General features: G+C 47.1%; 30 non-coding genes and 1 pseudogene across 30 annotated transcripts; all 31 read right to left on the reverse strand.

Moving 5' to 3' along the window:
* Positions 1–368: 368 nt before the first annotated feature.
* LOC140868318 (5S ribosomal RNA) lies at positions 369–487 on the reverse strand. The gene has a single exon (XR_012145742.1). It is a non-coding gene; the product is annotated as a 5S ribosomal RNA (ribosomal RNA).
* A 400-nt stretch (positions 488–887) lies between these two features.
* On the reverse strand, positions 888–1,006 carry LOC140868424 (5S ribosomal RNA). Its single transcript, XR_012145843.1, has one exon. It is a non-coding gene; the product is annotated as a 5S ribosomal RNA (ribosomal RNA).
* A 399-nt stretch (positions 1,007–1,405) lies between these two features.
* Positions 1,406–1,524, reverse strand: LOC140869265 (5S ribosomal RNA). The gene has a single exon (XR_012146648.1). It is a non-coding gene; the product is annotated as a 5S ribosomal RNA (ribosomal RNA).
* Positions 1,525–1,925: 401 nt separating this feature from the next.
* LOC140868317 (5S ribosomal RNA) lies at positions 1,926–2,044 on the reverse strand. Its single transcript, XR_012145741.1, has one exon. It is a non-coding gene; the product is annotated as a 5S ribosomal RNA (ribosomal RNA).
* A 360-nt stretch (positions 2,045–2,404) lies between these two features.
* On the reverse strand, positions 2,405–2,523 carry LOC140869295 (5S ribosomal RNA). The gene has a single exon (XR_012146674.1). It is a non-coding gene; the product is annotated as a 5S ribosomal RNA (ribosomal RNA).
* A 396-nt stretch (positions 2,524–2,919) lies between these two features.
* Positions 2,920–3,038, reverse strand: LOC140868408 (5S ribosomal RNA). Its single transcript, XR_012145827.1, has one exon. It is a non-coding gene; the product is annotated as a 5S ribosomal RNA (ribosomal RNA).
* Positions 3,039–3,438: 400 nt separating this feature from the next.
* Positions 3,439–3,557, reverse strand: LOC140868428 (5S ribosomal RNA). The gene has a single exon (XR_012145847.1). It is a non-coding gene; the product is annotated as a 5S ribosomal RNA (ribosomal RNA).
* Positions 3,558–3,957: 400 nt separating this feature from the next.
* On the reverse strand, positions 3,958–4,076 carry LOC140868433 (5S ribosomal RNA). The gene has a single exon (XR_012145852.1). It is a non-coding gene; the product is annotated as a 5S ribosomal RNA (ribosomal RNA).
* A 400-nt stretch (positions 4,077–4,476) lies between these two features.
* LOC140868558 (5S ribosomal RNA) lies at positions 4,477–4,595 on the reverse strand. The gene has a single exon (XR_012145970.1). It is a non-coding gene; the product is annotated as a 5S ribosomal RNA (ribosomal RNA).
* A 399-nt stretch (positions 4,596–4,994) lies between these two features.
* On the reverse strand, positions 4,995–5,113 carry LOC140868703 (5S ribosomal RNA). The gene has a single exon (XR_012146108.1). It is a non-coding gene; the product is annotated as a 5S ribosomal RNA (ribosomal RNA).
* A 399-nt stretch (positions 5,114–5,512) lies between these two features.
* On the reverse strand, positions 5,513–5,631 carry LOC140868638 (5S ribosomal RNA). Its single transcript, XR_012146045.1, has one exon. It is a non-coding gene; the product is annotated as a 5S ribosomal RNA (ribosomal RNA).
* A 400-nt stretch (positions 5,632–6,031) lies between these two features.
* Positions 6,032–6,150, reverse strand: LOC140867970 (5S ribosomal RNA). The gene has a single exon (XR_012145408.1). It is a non-coding gene; the product is annotated as a 5S ribosomal RNA (ribosomal RNA).
* Positions 6,151–6,548: 398 nt separating this feature from the next.
* LOC140869242 (5S ribosomal RNA) lies at positions 6,549–6,667 on the reverse strand. The gene has a single exon (XR_012146626.1). It is a non-coding gene; the product is annotated as a 5S ribosomal RNA (ribosomal RNA).
* A 400-nt stretch (positions 6,668–7,067) lies between these two features.
* Positions 7,068–7,186, reverse strand: LOC140869489 (5S ribosomal RNA; annotated as a pseudogene).
* A 401-nt stretch (positions 7,187–7,587) lies between these two features.
* LOC140870270 (5S ribosomal RNA) lies at positions 7,588–7,705 on the reverse strand. Its single transcript, XR_012147239.1, has one exon. It is a non-coding gene; the product is annotated as a 5S ribosomal RNA (ribosomal RNA).
* A 399-nt stretch (positions 7,706–8,104) lies between these two features.
* LOC140869824 (5S ribosomal RNA) lies at positions 8,105–8,223 on the reverse strand. The gene has a single exon (XR_012146817.1). It is a non-coding gene; the product is annotated as a 5S ribosomal RNA (ribosomal RNA).
* Positions 8,224–8,622: 399 nt separating this feature from the next.
* LOC140868332 (5S ribosomal RNA) lies at positions 8,623–8,741 on the reverse strand. Its single transcript, XR_012145755.1, has one exon. It is a non-coding gene; the product is annotated as a 5S ribosomal RNA (ribosomal RNA).
* Positions 8,742–9,141: 400 nt separating this feature from the next.
* On the reverse strand, positions 9,142–9,259 carry LOC140868153 (5S ribosomal RNA). Its single transcript, XR_012145583.1, has one exon. It is a non-coding gene; the product is annotated as a 5S ribosomal RNA (ribosomal RNA).
* Positions 9,260–9,660: 401 nt separating this feature from the next.
* LOC140868311 (5S ribosomal RNA) lies at positions 9,661–9,779 on the reverse strand. Its single transcript, XR_012145735.1, has one exon. It is a non-coding gene; the product is annotated as a 5S ribosomal RNA (ribosomal RNA).
* Positions 9,780–10,181: 402 nt separating this feature from the next.
* On the reverse strand, positions 10,182–10,300 carry LOC140868082 (5S ribosomal RNA). Its single transcript, XR_012145516.1, has one exon. It is a non-coding gene; the product is annotated as a 5S ribosomal RNA (ribosomal RNA).
* Positions 10,301–10,699: 399 nt separating this feature from the next.
* On the reverse strand, positions 10,700–10,818 carry LOC140868328 (5S ribosomal RNA). Its single transcript, XR_012145751.1, has one exon. It is a non-coding gene; the product is annotated as a 5S ribosomal RNA (ribosomal RNA).
* A 401-nt stretch (positions 10,819–11,219) lies between these two features.
* Positions 11,220–11,338, reverse strand: LOC140868026 (5S ribosomal RNA). Its single transcript, XR_012145463.1, has one exon. It is a non-coding gene; the product is annotated as a 5S ribosomal RNA (ribosomal RNA).
* A 400-nt stretch (positions 11,339–11,738) lies between these two features.
* Positions 11,739–11,857, reverse strand: LOC140869063 (5S ribosomal RNA). The gene has a single exon (XR_012146455.1). It is a non-coding gene; the product is annotated as a 5S ribosomal RNA (ribosomal RNA).
* Positions 11,858–12,258: 401 nt separating this feature from the next.
* LOC140870337 (5S ribosomal RNA) lies at positions 12,259–12,377 on the reverse strand. The gene has a single exon (XR_012147302.1). It is a non-coding gene; the product is annotated as a 5S ribosomal RNA (ribosomal RNA).
* Positions 12,378–12,805: 428 nt separating this feature from the next.
* Positions 12,806–12,924, reverse strand: LOC140868684 (5S ribosomal RNA). The gene has a single exon (XR_012146090.1). It is a non-coding gene; the product is annotated as a 5S ribosomal RNA (ribosomal RNA).
* A 400-nt stretch (positions 12,925–13,324) lies between these two features.
* Positions 13,325–13,443, reverse strand: LOC140870486 (5S ribosomal RNA). The gene has a single exon (XR_012147445.1). It is a non-coding gene; the product is annotated as a 5S ribosomal RNA (ribosomal RNA).
* A 402-nt stretch (positions 13,444–13,845) lies between these two features.
* Positions 13,846–13,964, reverse strand: LOC140868419 (5S ribosomal RNA). Its single transcript, XR_012145838.1, has one exon. It is a non-coding gene; the product is annotated as a 5S ribosomal RNA (ribosomal RNA).
* Positions 13,965–14,364: 400 nt separating this feature from the next.
* On the reverse strand, positions 14,365–14,483 carry LOC140867967 (5S ribosomal RNA). Its single transcript, XR_012145405.1, has one exon. It is a non-coding gene; the product is annotated as a 5S ribosomal RNA (ribosomal RNA).
* A 401-nt stretch (positions 14,484–14,884) lies between these two features.
* Positions 14,885–15,003, reverse strand: LOC140870019 (5S ribosomal RNA). Its single transcript, XR_012147004.1, has one exon. It is a non-coding gene; the product is annotated as a 5S ribosomal RNA (ribosomal RNA).
* Positions 15,004–15,403: 400 nt separating this feature from the next.
* On the reverse strand, positions 15,404–15,522 carry LOC140869061 (5S ribosomal RNA). The gene has a single exon (XR_012146454.1). It is a non-coding gene; the product is annotated as a 5S ribosomal RNA (ribosomal RNA).
* Positions 15,523–15,921: 399 nt separating this feature from the next.
* Positions 15,922–16,040, reverse strand: LOC140870469 (5S ribosomal RNA). Its single transcript, XR_012147429.1, has one exon. It is a non-coding gene; the product is annotated as a 5S ribosomal RNA (ribosomal RNA).
* Between the last annotated feature and the right edge of the window lie 303 nt (positions 16,041–16,343).

Consider the following 16,343-nt stretch of genomic DNA (forward strand, 5'->3'; position numbering starts at 1 on the left):
TCGAATTGCGGATCGGAGGAACATGAGCTGCAGTTTCAAACGGACATAACTGTCGATCGGCTAAGAGTTACGGGAGCTTCAGCCTGTTTACACGAAGCTCCTCTCGATACTTACAGCAAGTATCTCGGTCTAAGAGACGGAGACGCTCAAATTACAACCCGGAGATGGTCTTTCGGGGCGTTTTTCCCGTAGGGCGCTTTGGGACCCACTGAAGCGGCCTGCGTCACCCAGATCGCACGTTCACGTCGTGTGATTAAGTCTATTGCATCTTTTCTATCCGCGGATTGGACTGAAAGAGTCGGAAATAGGACGGCGAGGAATCGGAAAAACAAGAAGTACGAGTAAGAAAAAAAGAAATTAATGAAAAAGGGGTGCAACACGAGGACTTCCCAGGGGGTCACCCATCCTAGTACTGCTCTCGCCCAAGCACGTTTAACTTCGGAGTTCTGATGGGATCCGGTACATTAGTACTGGTATGATCGCACCCAACAGTGAATGAATTCTTTATTTTTTTGTCTCTCGAATTGCGGATCGGAGGAACAGGATCTGCAGTTTCAAACAGACATAACTTTCGATCTGCTGAGAGTTACGGGAGATTCAGCCTGCTCATGCGAAGCTCTTCTCGATACCTACAGCGCGTATCTCGGTCTAAGAGACGGAGAAGCTCAAATTCATACCCGGAGATGGTCTTAGGGGGCATTTTTCCCGTAGGGCGCACTGGGACCCACCGAAGTGGCCCGCGTAACCCAGATCGCATGTTCACGTCGTGTGATTTAGTCTATTGCATCTTTTCTATCCGTGGATTGGACTGAAAGAGTCGGAAATAGGACGAAGAGGAATCGGAAGAACAAGATTTACAAGTAAAAAAAAAGAAACTAATTAAAAAAGGGGTGCAACACGAGGACTTCCCAGGGGGTCACCCATCCTAGTACTGCTCTTGCCCAAGCACGCATAACTTCGGACTTCTGATGGGATCCGGTGCATTAGTGCTGATATGATCGCACCCAATAGTGAATGAATTCTTTAATTTTTTGTCTCTCGAATTGCGGATCGAAGGAACAGGAGCTGCAGTTTCAAACAGACATAACTTTCGATCGGCTGAGAGTTACTGGAGCTTCAGCCTGCTCACGCGAATCTCCACTCGATACCTATAGTGCGTATCTAGGTTAAAGAGACGGAGACGCTCAAATTCCAAAACGGAGATGGTCTTTCGGGGCATTTTTCCCGTATGTCGCGCTGGGACCCACTGAAGCGGCCCGCGTCACCCAGATCGCACGTTCACATCGTATTATTCAGTCTATTGCATGTTTTTTATCCGCGGATTAGACTGAAAGAGTCGAAAATAGGACGGAGAGGAATCGAAAGAATTAGAAGTACGAGTAAAAAAAAAGAAATTAATGAAAAAGGAGTGCAACACGGGGACTTTCCAGGGGGTCACCCATCCTAGTACTGCTCTCGCCCAAGCACGCTTAACTTCGAAGTTCTGATAGGATCTGATGCATTAGTGCTGGTATGATCGAACCCAACAATGAATGAATATTTTATTGTTTTGTCTCTCGAATTGCGGATCGGAGGAAAAGGAGCTGCAGTTTCAAACGGACATAACTTTCGATATGCTGAGAGTTACGGGAGCTTCAGCTTGCTCACGCAAAGCTCTTCTCGATACCTACAACGCGTATGTCGGTCTAAGAGACGGAGAAGCTCAAATTCAAACCCGGAGATTGTCTTTGGGGGCATTTTTCCTGTAGGGCGTGCTGGCACCCACCGAAGTGGCCCGCGTCACCCAGATCGCATGTTCACGTCCTATGATTCAGTCTATTGCATCTTTTCTATCCGCGGATTAGATTGAAAGAGTCGGAAATAGGACGGAGAGGAATCGGAAGAACTAGATGTACGAGTAAGAAAAAAAGAAACTAATAAAAAAAAGGATGCAACACGAGGACTTCCCAGGGGGTCACCCATTCTAGTACTGCTCTTGCCCAAGCATGCATAACTTCGGAGTTCTGATGGGATCCGGTGCATTAGTGCTGGTATGATCGCACCCAACAGTGAATGAATTCTTTATTTTTTTGTCTCTCGAATTGCGGATCGGAGGAACAGGAGCTGCAGTTTCAAACGGACATAACTTTCGATTGGCTGAGAGTTACTGGAGCTTCAACCTGCTCACGCGAATCTCCACTCGATACCTATATTGCGTATCTCAGTTAAAGAGACGTAGACGCTCAAATTCCAAAACGCTCAAATTCCAAAACGGCCCGCGTCACACAGATCGCACGTTCACATCGTATGATTCAGTCTATTGCATCTTTTCTATCCTTGGATTGGACTAAAAGAGTCGGAAATAGGACGAGAGGAATCGAAAGAATTAGAAGTACGAGTAAGAAAAAAAGAAATTTATGAAAAAAAGGTGCAACACGAGGACTTCCCAGGGGGTCACCCATCCTAGTACTGCTCTCGCCCAAGCACGCTAAACTTCGGAGTTCTGATGGGATCCGGTGCATTAGTGCTGGTATGATCGCACCCAATAGTGAATGAATTTTTATTTTTTCTCTCGAATTGTTGATCGGAGGAACAGGAGCTGCAGTTTCAAACGGACATACCTTTCGATCGGCTAAGAGTTACGGGAGCTTCAGCCTGTTCACACGAAGCTCCTCTCGATAACTACAGCAAGTATCTCGGTCTAAGAGACGGAGACGCTCAAATTACAACCCGGAGATGGTCTTTCGGGACGTTTTTCCCGTAGGGCGCGTTGGGACCCACTGAAGTGGCCTGCGTCACCCAGATCGCACGGTCATGTCATGTGATTAAGTCTATTGCATCTTTTCTATCCGCGGATTGGACTGAAAGAGTCGGAAATAGGACGGCAAGGAATCGAAAAAACAAGAAGTACGAGTAAGAAAAAAAGAAATTAATGAAAAAGGGGTGCTACACGAGGACTTCCCAGAGGGTCACCCATCCTAGTACTGCTCTCGCCCAAGCATGCTTAACTTCGAAGTTCTGATGGGATCCGGTGAATTAGTACTGGTATGATCGCACCCAACAGTGAATGAATTCTTTATTTGTTTGTCTCTCGAATTGCGGATCGGAGGAACAGGAGCTGCAGTTTCAAACGGACATAACTTTCGATCTGTTGAGAGTTACGGGAGCTTCAGCCAGCTCACGCGAAGCTCTTCTCGATACCTACAGCACGTATCTCGGTTTAAGAGACGAAGAAGCTCAAATTCAAACCTGGAGATGGTCTTTGGGGGCATTTTTCCCGTAGGGTGCGCTAGGACCCACCGAAGTGGCCCGCGTCACCAGGTCGCACGTTCACGTCATGTGATTCAGTCTATTGCATCTTTTCTATCCGTGGATTGGACAGAAAGAGTCGGAAATAGGACGGAGAGGAATCGGAAGAACAAGATGTACGAGTAAGAAAAAAAGTAACTAATTAAAAAAGGGGTGCAACACGAGAACTTCCCAGGGGGTCACCCATCCTAGTACTGCTCTTGCCCAAGCTCGCATAACTTCGGAGTTCTGATGGGATCTGGTGCATTAGTACTGGTATGATCGCACCCAATAGTGAATGAATTCTTTATTTTTTTGTCTCTCGAATTGCGGATCGGAGGAACAGGAGCTGCAGTTTCAAACGGACATAACTTTTGATCGGCTGAGAGTTACTGGAGCTTCAGCCTGCTCACGCGAAGCTCCACTCGATACCTATAGTGCGCATCTAGGTTAAAGAGACGGAGATGCTCAAATTCCAAAACGGAGATGGTCTTTTGGGGCATTTTTCCCGTATGTCGCGCTGGGACCCTTTGAAGCGGCCCGCGTCACCCAGATCGCACGTTCACATCGTATGATTCAGTCTATTTCATCTTTTCTATCCGCGGATTGGACTGAAAGAGTCGGAAATAGGATGGAGAGGAATCGGAAGAATTAGAATTACGAGTAAGAAAAAAAGAAATTAATGAAAAAGGGGAGCAACACGAGGACTTCCCTGGGGGTCACCCATCCTAGTACTGCTCTCGCCCAAGCACAATTAATTTCGGAGTTCTGATGGGATCCGGTGCATTAGTGCTGGTATGATCGCACCAAACAAAGAATGAATATTTTATCGTTTTGTCTCTCGAATTGCGGATCGGAGGAAAAGGAGCTGCAGTTTCAAACGGACATAACTTTCGATCTGTTGAGAGTTACGGGAGCTTCAGCTTGCTCACGCGAAGCTCTTCTGGATACCTACAACACGTATTTCGGTCTAAGAGACGGAGAAGCCCAAATTCAAACCCGGAGATTGTCTTTGGGGGCGTTTTTCCCGTAGGGCGTGCTGGGACCCACCGAAGTGGCCCGAGTCACCCAGATCGGACGTTCACGTCCTGTGATTTAGTCTATTGCATCTTTTCTATCCGCGGATTGGACTGAAAGAGTCGGAAATAGGACGGAGAGGAATCGGATGAACAAGATGTACGAGTAAGAAAAAAAGAAACTAATAAAAAAAAAGTGCAACACGAGGACTTCCCAGGGGGTCACCCATCCTAGTACTGCTCTTGCCCAAGCACGCATAACTTTAGAGTTCTGATGGGATCCGGTGCATTAGTGCTGGTATGATTGCACCCAACAGTGAATGAATTCTTTTTTTTTGTCTCTCGAATTGCGGATCGGAGGAACAAGAGCTGCAGTTTCAAACGGACATAACTTTCGATCGGCTGAGAGTTACTGGAGCTTCAGCCTGCTCACGCGAAGCTCCACTTGATACCTATAGTGCGTATCTCGGTTAAAGAGACGAAGACGCTCAAATTCCAAAACGGAGATGGTCTTTAGGGGCATTTTTCCCGTATGTCACGCTGGGACCCACCGAAGCGGCCCGCGTCACCCAGATTGCATGTTCACATCGTATGATTAAGTTTATTGCATATTTTCTATCCGTGGATTGGACTGCAAGAGTCGGAAATAGGACGGCGAGGAATCGAAAGAAAAAGAAGTACGAGTAAGAAAAAAAGAAATTAATGAAAAAAGGGGTGCAACACGAGGAATTCCCAGGGGGTCACCCATCCTAGTACTGCTCTCGCCCAAGCACGCTTAACTTCGAAGTTCTGATGGGATCCGGTGCATTAGTGCTGGCATGATTGCACCCAATAATGAATGAATTTTTATTGTTTTGTCTCTCGAATTTCGGATCGGAGGAACAGGAGCTACAGTTTCAAACGGACATAACTTTCGATCGGCTAAGAGTTACGGGAGCTTCAGCCTGTTCACACATAGCTCCTCTCGATACCTACAGCAAGTATCTCGGTCTAAGAGACGGAGACGCTCAAATTACGACCCGGATATGGTCTTTCAGGGCGTTTTTCCCGTAGGGCGTGCCGAGACCCACTGAAGCATCCTGCGTCACCCAGATCGCACGTTCACGTCGTGTGATTAAGTCTATGGCATCTTTTCTATTCGCGGATTGGACTGAAAGAGTCGGAAATAGGACGGCGAGGAATCGGAAAAACAAGAAGTACGAGTAAGAAAAAAATAAATTAATGAAAAAGAGGAGCAACACGAGGACTTCCCAGGGGATCACCCATCCTAGTACTGCTCTCGCCCAAGCACGCTTAACTTTGGAGTTCTGATGGAACCCGGTGCATTAGTACTGGTATGATCGCACCCAACAATGAATGAATTCTTTCTTTTTTTGTCTCTCGAATTGCGGTCGGAGGAACAGGAGCTGCAGTTTCAAACGGACATAACTTTCGATCTGCTGAGAGTTATGGGAGCTTCAGCCTGCTCACGCGAAGCTCTTCTCGATACCTACAGCACGTATCTCGGTCTAAGAGACGGAGAAGCTCAAATTCAAACCCGGAGATGGTCTTTGGGGGCATTTTTCCCGTAGGGCGCGCTGGGACCCACCGAAGTGGCCTGCGTCACCCAGATCGCACGTTCATGTCATGTGATTCAGTCTATTGCATCTTTTCTATCCGTGGATTGGACTGAAAGAGTCGGAAATAGGACGAAGAGGAATCGGAAGAACAAGATGTACGAGTAAGAAAAAAAGAAACTAATTAAAAAAGGGGTGCAACACGAGGACCTCCCAGGGGGTCACCCATCCTAGTACTGCTCTTGCCCAAGCACGCATAACTTTGGAGTTCTGATGGGATCCGGTGCATTAGTGCTGGTATGATCGCACCCAATATTAAATGAATTCTTTATTTTTTTGTCTCTCGAATTGCGGATCGAAGGAACAGGAGCTGCAGTTTCAAACGGACATAACTTTCGATCGGCTGAGAGTTACTGGAGCTTCAGCCTTCTCACGCGGAGCTCCACTCGATACCTATATTGCGTATCTAGGTTAAAGAGACGGAGACGCTCAAATTCCAAAATGAAGATGGTATTTCGGAGCATTTTTCCCGTATGTCATGCTGGGACCCACCGAAGAGGCCCGCGTCACCCAGATCGCACGTTCACATCGTATGATACAGCCTATTGCATCTTTTCTATCCGCGGATTGGACTGAAAGAGTCGGAAATAGGACGGAGAGGAATCGAAAGAATTAGAAGTACGAGTAAGAAAAAAAAATTAATGAAAAAGGGGTGCAACAAGAGGACTTCCCAGGGGGTCACCCATCCTAGAATTGCTCTCGTCCAAGTACGCTTAACTTCGGAAATCTGATGGGATCCGGTGCATTAGTGCTGGTATGATCGCACCCAACAGTGAATGAATATTTTATTGTTTTGTCTCTCGAATTGCGGATCGGAGGAAAAGGAGCTGCAGTTTCAAACGGACATAACTTTCGATCTACTGAGAGTTACGGGAGCTTCAGCTTGCTCACGCGAAGCTCTTCTCAATACCTACAATGCGTATGTCGGTCTAAGAGACGGAGAAGCTCAAATTCAAACCCGGAGATTGTCTTTTGGGGCATTTTTCCCGTAGGGCGTGCTGGGACCCACTGAAGTGGCCCGCGTCACCCAGATCGCACGTTCACGTCCTGTGATTCAGTCTATTGCATCTTTTCTATCCGCGGATTGGACTGAAAGTGTCGGAAATAGGACGGAGAGGAATCAGAAGAACAAGATGTACGAGTAAGAAAAAAAAAACTAATAAAAAAAAGGGTGCAACACGAGGACTTCACAGGGGGTCACCCATCCTATTACTGCTCTTGCCCAAGCACGCATAACTTTGGAGTTCTGATGGGATTCGGTGCATTAATGCTGGTATGATCGCACTCAACAGTGAATGAATTCTTTATTTTTTTTGTCTCTCGAATTGCGGATCGGAGGAACAAGAGCTGCAGTTTCAAACGGACATAACTTTCGATCGGCTGAGAGTTACTGGAGCTTCAGCCTGCTCACGCGAAGCTCCACTCGATACCTATATTGCGTATCTCGGTTAAAGAGATGGAGACGCTCAAATTCCAAAACGGAGATGGTCTTTCGGGCATTTTTCCCGTATGTCGTGCTGGGACCCACCGAAGCAACCCGCGTCACCCAGATCGCACGTTCACATCGTATGATTAAGTTTATTGCATCTTTTCTATCCGCGGATTGGACTGCAAGAGTCGGAAATAGGACGGCGAGGAATCGAAAGAACAAGAAGTACGAGTAAGAAAAAAAGAAATTATTGAAAAAAAGGGTGCAACACGGGGACTTCCCAGGGGTCACCCATCTTAGTACTGCTCTCGCCCAAGCACGCTTAACTTCGGAGTTCTGATGGGATCCGGTGCATTAGTGCTGGTATGATCACACCCAATAGTGAATGAATTTTTATTGTTTTGTCTCTCGAATTGCGGATCGGAGGAACAGGAGCTGCAGTTTCAAACGGACATAACTTTCGATTGGCTAAGAGTTACGGGAGATTCAGCCTGTTCACACGAAGCTTCACTCGATACCTACAGCAAGTATCTCGGTCTAAGAGACGGAGATGCTCAAATTACAACCCGAAGATGGTCTTTCGGGGCGTTTTTCCCGTAGGGCGAGCTGGGACCCACTGAAGCGGCCTGCGTCACCCAGATCGCACGTTCACGTCGTGTGATTAAGTCTATTGCATCTTTTCTATCCGCGGATTGGATTGAAAGAGTCGGAAATAGGACGGCGAGGAATCGGAAAAACAAGAAGTACGAGTAAGAAAAAAATAAATTAATGAAAAAAGGGTGCAACACGAGGACTTCCCAGGGGGTCACCCATCCTAGTACTGCTCTCGCCCAAGCATGCTTAACTTCGGAGTTCTGATGGGATCCAGTGCATTAGTACTGGTATGATCGCACCCAATAGTGAATGAATTCTTTATTTTTTTGTCTCTCGAATTGCGGATCGGAGGAACAGGAGCTGCAGTTTCAAACGGACATAACTTTCGATCTGCTGAGAGTTACGGGAGCCTCACCCTGCTCACGTGAAGCTCTTCTCAATACCTACAGCGCGTATCTCGGTCTAAGAGACGGATAAGCTCAAATTCAAACCCGGAGATGGTCTTTGGGGGCCTTTTTCTCGTAGGGCGCTGGGACCCACCGAAGTGGCCCGCATCACCCAGATCGCACGTTCACGTCGTGTGATTCAGTCTATTGCATCTTTTCTATCCGTGGATTGGACTGAAAGAGTAGGAAATAGGACGGAGAGGAATCGGAAGAACAAGATGTACGAGTAAGAAAAAAAGAAACTGATTAAAAAAGGGGTGCAACACGAGGACTTCCTAGGGGGTCACCCATCCTAGTACTGCTCTTGCCCAAGCACGCATAACTTCGGAGTTTTGATGGGATCCGGTGCATTAGTGCTGGTATGATCGCACCCAATAGTGAATGAATTCTTTATTTTTTTGTCTCTCGAATTGCGGATCGGAGGAACAGGAGCTGCAGTTTCAAACGGACATAACTTTCGATCGGCCGAGAGTTACTGGAGCTTCAGCCTGCTCACGCGAAGCTCCACTCGATACCTATAGTGCGTATCTAGGTTAAAGAGACGGAGACGCTCAAATTCCAAAACGGAGATGGTCTTTCGGGGAATTTTTCCCGTATGTCGTGCTGGGACCCACCGAAGTGGCCCGCGTCACCCAGATCTCACGTTCACATCGTATGATTCAGTCTATTACATCTTTTCTATCCGTGGATTGGACTCAAAGAGTCGGAAATAGGACGGAGAGGAATCGGAAAAATTAGAAGTACGAGTAAGAAAAAAAGAAATTAATGAAAAAGGGATGCAACACGAGGACTTCCCAAGGGGTCACCCATCCAAGTACTGCTCTCGCCCAAGCACCATAACTTCGGAGTTCTGATGGGATCCGGTGCATTAGTGCTGGTATGATCGCACCCAACAATGAATGAATATTTTATTGTTTTGTCTCTCGAATTGCGGATCGGAGGAAAAGGAGCTGCAGTTTCAAATGGACATAACTTTCGATCTGCTGAGAGTTACGGGAGCTTCAGCTTGCTCACGCGAAGCTCTTCTCGATACCTACAATGCGTATGTCGGTCTAAGAGACGGAGAAGCTCAAATTCAAACCCGGAGATTGTCTTTGGGGGCATTTTTCACGTAGGGCGTGCTGGGACCCACCGAAGTGGCCCGAGTCACCCAGATCGGACGTTCACGTCCTGTGATTCAGTCTATTGCATCTTTTCTATCCGCGGATTGGACTGAAAGAGTCGGAAATAGGACGGAGAGGAATCGGAAGAACAAGATGTACGAGTAAGAAAAAAAGAAACTAATAAAAAAAAGGGTGCAACACGAGGACTTCCCAGGGGGTCACCCATCCTAGTACTGCTCTTGCCCAAGTACGCATAACTTTGGAGTTCTGATGGGATCCGGTGCATTAGTGCTGGTATGATCGCACCCAACAATGAATGAATTCTTTATTTTTTTGTCTCTCGAATTGCGGATCGGAGGAACAGGAGCTGCAGTTTCGAACAGACATAACTTTCGATCGGCTGAGAGTTACTGGAGCTTCAGCCTGCTCACGCGAAGCTCCACTAGATACCTATAGCGCGTATCTCGGTTAAAAAGATGGAGACGCTAAAAATCGAAAATGGAGATGGTCTTTCGGGGCATTTTTCCCGTATTTCGCACTGGGACCCACTGAAGCGGACCGCGTCACCCAGATCGCACGTTCACATCGTATGATTAAGTTTATTGCATCTTTTCTATCCGCAGATTGGACTGCAAGAGTCGGAAATAGGACGGCGAGGAATCGAAAGAACAAGAAGTACGAGTAAGAAAAAAAAGAAATTAATGAAAAAAAATGTGCAACACGAGGACTTCCCAAGGGGTCACCCATCCTAGTACTGCTCTCGCCCAAGCACGCTTAGCTTCGGAGTTCTGATGAAATCCGGTGCATTAGTGCTGGCATGATCGCACCCAATAGTGAATGAATTTTTATTGTTTTTTCTCTCAAATTGCGGATCGGAGGAACAGGAGCTACAGTATCAAACGGACATAACTTTTGATCGGCTAAGAGTTATGGGAGCTTCAGCCTGTTCACACGAAGCTCCTCTCGATACCTACAGCAAGTATCTTGGTCTAAGAGACGGAGACGCTCAAATTACAACCCTTAGATGGTCTTTCGGAGCGTTTTTCCCGTAGGGCACGCTGGGACCCACTAAAGCGGCCTGCGTCACCCAGATCGCACGTTCACATCGTGTGATTAAGTTTATTTCATCTTTTCTATCCGCGGATTGGACTGAAAGAGTCAGAAATAGGACGGCGAGGAATTGGAAAAACAAGAAAGACGATTAAGAAAAAAAGAAATTAATGAAAAAGGAGTGCAACACGAGGACTTCCCAGGGGGTCACCCATCCTAGTACTGCTCTCACCCAAGCACGCTTAACTTCGGAGTTCTGATGGGATCCTTTGTATTAGTACTGGTATGATCACACCCAACAATGAATGAATTCTTTATTTTTTTGTCTCTCGAATTGCGGATCGGAGGAACAGGAGCTGCAGTTTCAAACGGACATAACTTTCGATCTGCTGAGAGTTACGGGAGCTTCAGCCTGCTCACGCGAAGCTCTTCTCGATACCTACAGCGCGTATCTTGGTCTAGGAGACGGAGAAGCTCAAATTTAAACCCGGAGATGGTCTTTGGGGGCATTTTTCCCGTAGGGCGCGCTGGGACCCACCAAAGTGGCCCGCGTCACCCAGATCGCACGTTCACGTTGTGTGATTCAGTCTATTGCATATTTTCTATCCGTGGATTGGACTGAAAGAGTCGGAAATAGGACGGAGAGGAATCGGAAGAACAAGATGTACGAGTAAGAAAAAAAGAAACTAATTAAAAAAGGGGTGCAACAAGAGGAATTCCCAGGGGGTCACCCATCCTAGTACTGCCCTTGCCCAAGCACGCATAACTTCGGAGTTCTGATGGGATCCGGTGCATTAGTGCTGGTATGATCGCACCCAATAGTGAATGAATTCTTTATTTTTTTGTCTCTCGAATTGCGGATCGGAGGAACAGGAGCTGCAGTTTCAAACGGACATAACTTTCGATCGGCTGAGAGTAACTAGAGCTTCAGCCTTCTCACGCGAAGCTCCACTCGATACCTATAGTGCATATCTAGGTTAAAGAGACGGAGACGCTCAAATTCCAAAACGGAGATGGTCTTTCGGGGCATTTTTCCCGTATGTCACGCTGGGACCCATCAAAGCGGCCCGCGTCACCCAGATCGCACGTTCACATCGTATGATTCAATCTATTGCATCTTTTCTATCCGCGGATTGGACTGAAAGAGTCGGAAATAGGACGGAGAGGAATCGGAAGAATTAGAAGTACTAGTAAGAAAAAAAGAAATTAATGTAAAAGGGGTGCAACACGAGGACTTCCCAGGGGGTCACCCATCCTTGTACTGCTCTCGCCCAAGAAAGCTTAACTTCGGAGTTCTGATGGAATCCGGTGTAATAGAGCTAGTATGATCGCACCCAACAATGGATGAATATTTTATTGTTTTGTCTCTCGAATTGCGGATCGAAGGAAAAGGAGCTGCAGTTTCAAACGGACATAACTTTCGATCTGCTGAGAGTTACGGGAGCTTCAGCTTGCTCACGCGAAGCTCTTCTCGATGCCAACAACGCGTATGTCGGTCTAAGAGACGGATAAGCTCAAATTCAAACCCGAAGATTGTCTTTGAGGGCATTTTTCCCGTAGGGCATGCTGGGACCCACCGAAGTGGCCCGAGTCACACAGATCGGACGTTCACGTCCTGTGATTCAGTCTATTGCATCATTTCTATCCGCGGATTGGACTGAAAGAGTTGGAAATAGGACGGAGAGGAATCGGAAGAACAATATGTATGAGTAAGAAAAAAAGAAACTAATAAAAAAAAGGGTGCGACACGAGGACTTCCCAGGGGGTCACCCATCCTAGTACTACTCCTGCCCAAGCACGCATAACTTTGGAGTTCTGATGGGATCCGGTGCATTAGTGCTGGTATGATCGCACCCAACAGTGAATGAATTCTTTATTTTTTTGTCTCTCGAATTGCGGATCGGAGGAACAGGAGCTGCAGTTTCAAACGGACATAACTTTTGATCGGCTGAGAGTTACTGGAGCTTCAGCCTGCTCACGCGAAGCTCCACTCGATACCTATAGTGCGTATCTAGGTTAAAGCGACGGAGATGCTCAAATTCCAAAACGGAGATGGTCTTTTGGGGCATTTTTCCCGTATATCGCGATGGGACCCACCGAAGCGGCTCGGCGCGCTGGGACCCACTGAAGCGGCCTGCGTCACCCAGATCGCACGTTCACGTCGTGAGATTAAGTCTATTGCATCTTTTCTATCCGTGTATTGGACTGAAAGAGTCAGTAATAGGACGGCGAGTAATCGGAAAAACAAGAAGTACGAGTAAGAAAAAAAGAAATTAATGAAAAAGGGGTGCAACACGAGGACTTCCCAAGGGGTCACCCATCCTAGTACTGCTCTCGCCCAAGCAAGCTTAACTTTGGTGTTTTGATGGGATCCGGTGCATTAGTGCTGGTATGATCGCACCCAACAGTGAATGAATTCTTTATTTTTTTGTCTCTCGAATTGCGGATCGGAGGAACAGGAGCTGCAGTTTCAAACGGACATAACTTTCGATCGGCTAAGAGTTACGGGAGCTTCAGCCTGTTCACACGAAGCTCCTCTTGATACCTACAGCAAGTATCTCGGTCTAAGAGACGGAGAAGCTCAAATTACAACCCGGATATGGTCTTTCGGGGCGTTTTTCCCGTAGGGTGCGCTGGGACCCACTGAAGCGGCCTGCGTCACCCAGATCGCACGTTCACGTCGTGTGATTAAGTCTATTGCATCTTTTCTATCCGCATATTGGACTGAAAGAGTCGGTAATAGGACGGCGAGGAATCGGAAAAATAAGAAGTACGAGTAAGAAAAAAAGAAATTAATGAAAAAGGGGTGCAACACGAGAACTTCCTAGGGGGTCACCCATCCTAGTACTGCTCTCGCCCAAGCACGCTCAACTTTGGAGTTCTGATGGGATCCGGTGCATTAGTACTGGTATGATCGCACCCAATAGTGAATGAATTCTTTATTTTTTTGTCTCTCGAATTGCGGATCGGAGGAACAGGAGCTGCAGTTTCAAACGGACATAACTTTCGATCTGCTAAGAGTTACGGGAGCTTCAACCTGCTCACGCGAAGCCCTTCTCGATACCTACAGCGCGTATCTCGATGTAAGAGACGGAGAAGCTCAAATTCAAACCCGAAGATGGTCTTTGGGGGCATTTTTCCCATAGGATGCGCTGGGACCTACCGAAGTGGCCCGCGTCACCCAGATCGCACGTTCACGTCGTTTGATTCAGTCTATTGCATCTTTTCTATCCGTAGATTGGACTGAAAGAGTTGGAAATAGGACGCAGAGGAATCGGAAGAACAAGATGTACGAGTAAGAAAAAAAAGAAACTAATTAAAAAAGGGGTGCAACACGAGGACTTCTCAAGGGGTCACCCATCCTAGTACTGCTGTTGCCCAAGCACGCATAACTTCGGAGTTCTGATGGGATCCGGTGCATTAGTGCTGGTATGATCGCACCCAATAGTGAATGAATTCTTTATTTTTTTGTCTCTCGAATTGCGGATCAGAGGAACAGGAGCTGCAGTTTCAAACGGACATAACTTTCGATCGGCTGAGAGTTACTGGAGCTTCAGCCTGCTCAAGCAAAGCACCACTCGATACCTATAGTGCGTATCTAGTTTAAAGAGACGGAGACGCTCAAATTCCAAAACGGAGATGGTCTTTTGGGGCATTTTTCTCGTATGTCACGCTGGGACCCACCGAAGCGGCCCACGTCACCCAGATCGCACGTTCACATCGTATGATTCAGTCTATTGCATCTTTTCTATCCGCGGATTGGACTGAAAGAGTCGGAAATAGGACGGAGAGGAATCGAAAGAATTAGAAGTACGAGTAAGAAAAAAAGAAATTAATGAAAAAGGGGTGCAACACGAGGACTTCCCATGGGGTCACCCATCCTAGTACTGCACTCGCCCAAGCACGCTTAACTTCGGTGTTCTGATGGGATCCGGTGCATTAGTACTGGTATGATAGCACCCAACAGTGAATGAATTCTTTATTTTTTTGTCTCTCGAATTGCGGATCGGAGGAACAGGAGCTGCAGTTTCAAACGGACATAACTTTCGATCTGCTGAGAGTTACGGGAGCTTCAGCCTGCTCACGCGAAGCTCTTCTCGATACCTACAGCGCGTATCTCGGTCTAAGAGATGGAGAAGCTCAAATTCAAACCCGAAGATGGTCTTTGGGGGCATTTTTCTCGTAGGACGTGCTGGGACCCACCGAAGAGGCCCGCGTCACCCAGATCGCACGTTCACGTCGTGTGATTCAGTCTATTGCATCTTTTCTATCCGTGGATTGGACTGAAAGAGTCGGAAATAGGACGGAGAGGAATCGGAAGAACAATATGTACGAGTAAGAAAAAAAGAAACTAATTAAAAAAGGGGTGCAACACGAGGACTTCCCAGGGGGTCACCCATCCTAGTACTGCTCTTGCCCAAGCACGCATAACTTCGGAGTTCTGATGGGATCCGGTGCATTAGTGCTGGTATGATCGCACCCAATAGTGAATGAATTCTTTATTTTTTTGTCTCTCGAATTGTGGATCGGAGGAACAGGAGCTGCAGTTTCAAACGGACATAACTTTCGATCGGCTGAGAGTTACTGGAGCTTCAGCCTGCTCACGCGAATCTCCACTCGATACCTATAGTGCGTATCAAGTTTAAAGAGACGAAGACGCTCAAATTCCAAAACGGAGATGGTCTTTCGGGGCATTTTTCTCGTATGTCGCGCTGGGACCCACCAAAGCGGCCCGCGTCACCCAGATCGCACGTTCACATCGTATGATTCAGTCTATTGCATCTTTTCTATCCGTGTATTGGACTGAAAGAGTCGGAAATAGGACGGAGAGGAATCGGAAGAATAAGAAGTACGAGTAAGAAAAAAAGAAATTAATGAAAAAGGGGTGCAACACGAGGACTTCCCAGGGGGTCACCCATTCTAGTACTGCTCTCGCCCAAGCACGCTTCACTTCGAAGTTCTGATGGGATCCGGTGCATTAGTGCTGGTATGATCGCACCCAATAGTGATTGAATTTTTATTGTTTTGTCTCACGAATTGTAGATCGGAGGAACAGAAGCTGCAGTTTCAAACGGACATAACTTTCGATCGGCTAAGAGTTACGGGAGCTTCATCCTGTTCACACGAAGCTCCTCTAGATACCTACAGCAAGTATCTCGGTCTAAGAGACGGAGACGCTCAAATTACAACCCGAAGATGGTCTTTCGGGTCGTTTTTCCCGTAGGACGCGCTGGGACCCACTGAAGCATCCTGCGTCACCCAGATCGCACGTTCACGTCGTGTGATTAAGTCTATTGCATCTTTTCTATCCGCGGATTGGACTGAAAGAGTCAAAAATAGGCCGACGAGGAATCGGAAAAACAAGAGGTACGAGTAAGAAAAAAAGAAATTAATGAAAAAGGGTTGCAACACGAGGACTTCCCAAGGGGTCACCCATCCTAGTACTGCTCTCGTCCAAGCACGCTTAACTTCGAAGTTCTGATGGGATCCGGTGCATTAGTGCTGGTATGATCGCACACAATAGTGAATGAATTTTTATTGTTTTGTCTCTCGAATTGCGGATCGGAGGAACAGGAGTTGCAGTTTCAAACGGACATAACTTTCGATCGGCTAAGAGTTACGGGAGCTTCAGCCTGTTCACACGAAGCTCCTCTCGATACCTACAGCAAGTATCTCGGTCTAAGAGACGGAGACACTCAAATTACAACCCGGATATGGTCTTTCGGGGCATTTTTCCCGTAGGGCGTGCTGGGACCCACTGAAGCGGCCTGCGTCACCCAGATCGCACGTTCACGTCGTGTGATTATGTCTATTTCATCTTT

The sequence above is a fragment of the Henckelia pumila genome, chromosome 4 (genome assembly GCF_033568475.1).
Source record: "Henckelia pumila isolate YLH828 chromosome 4, ASM3356847v2, whole genome shotgun sequence".
Taxonomy (NCBI): domain Eukaryota; kingdom Viridiplantae; phylum Streptophyta; class Magnoliopsida; order Lamiales; family Gesneriaceae; genus Henckelia; species Henckelia pumila.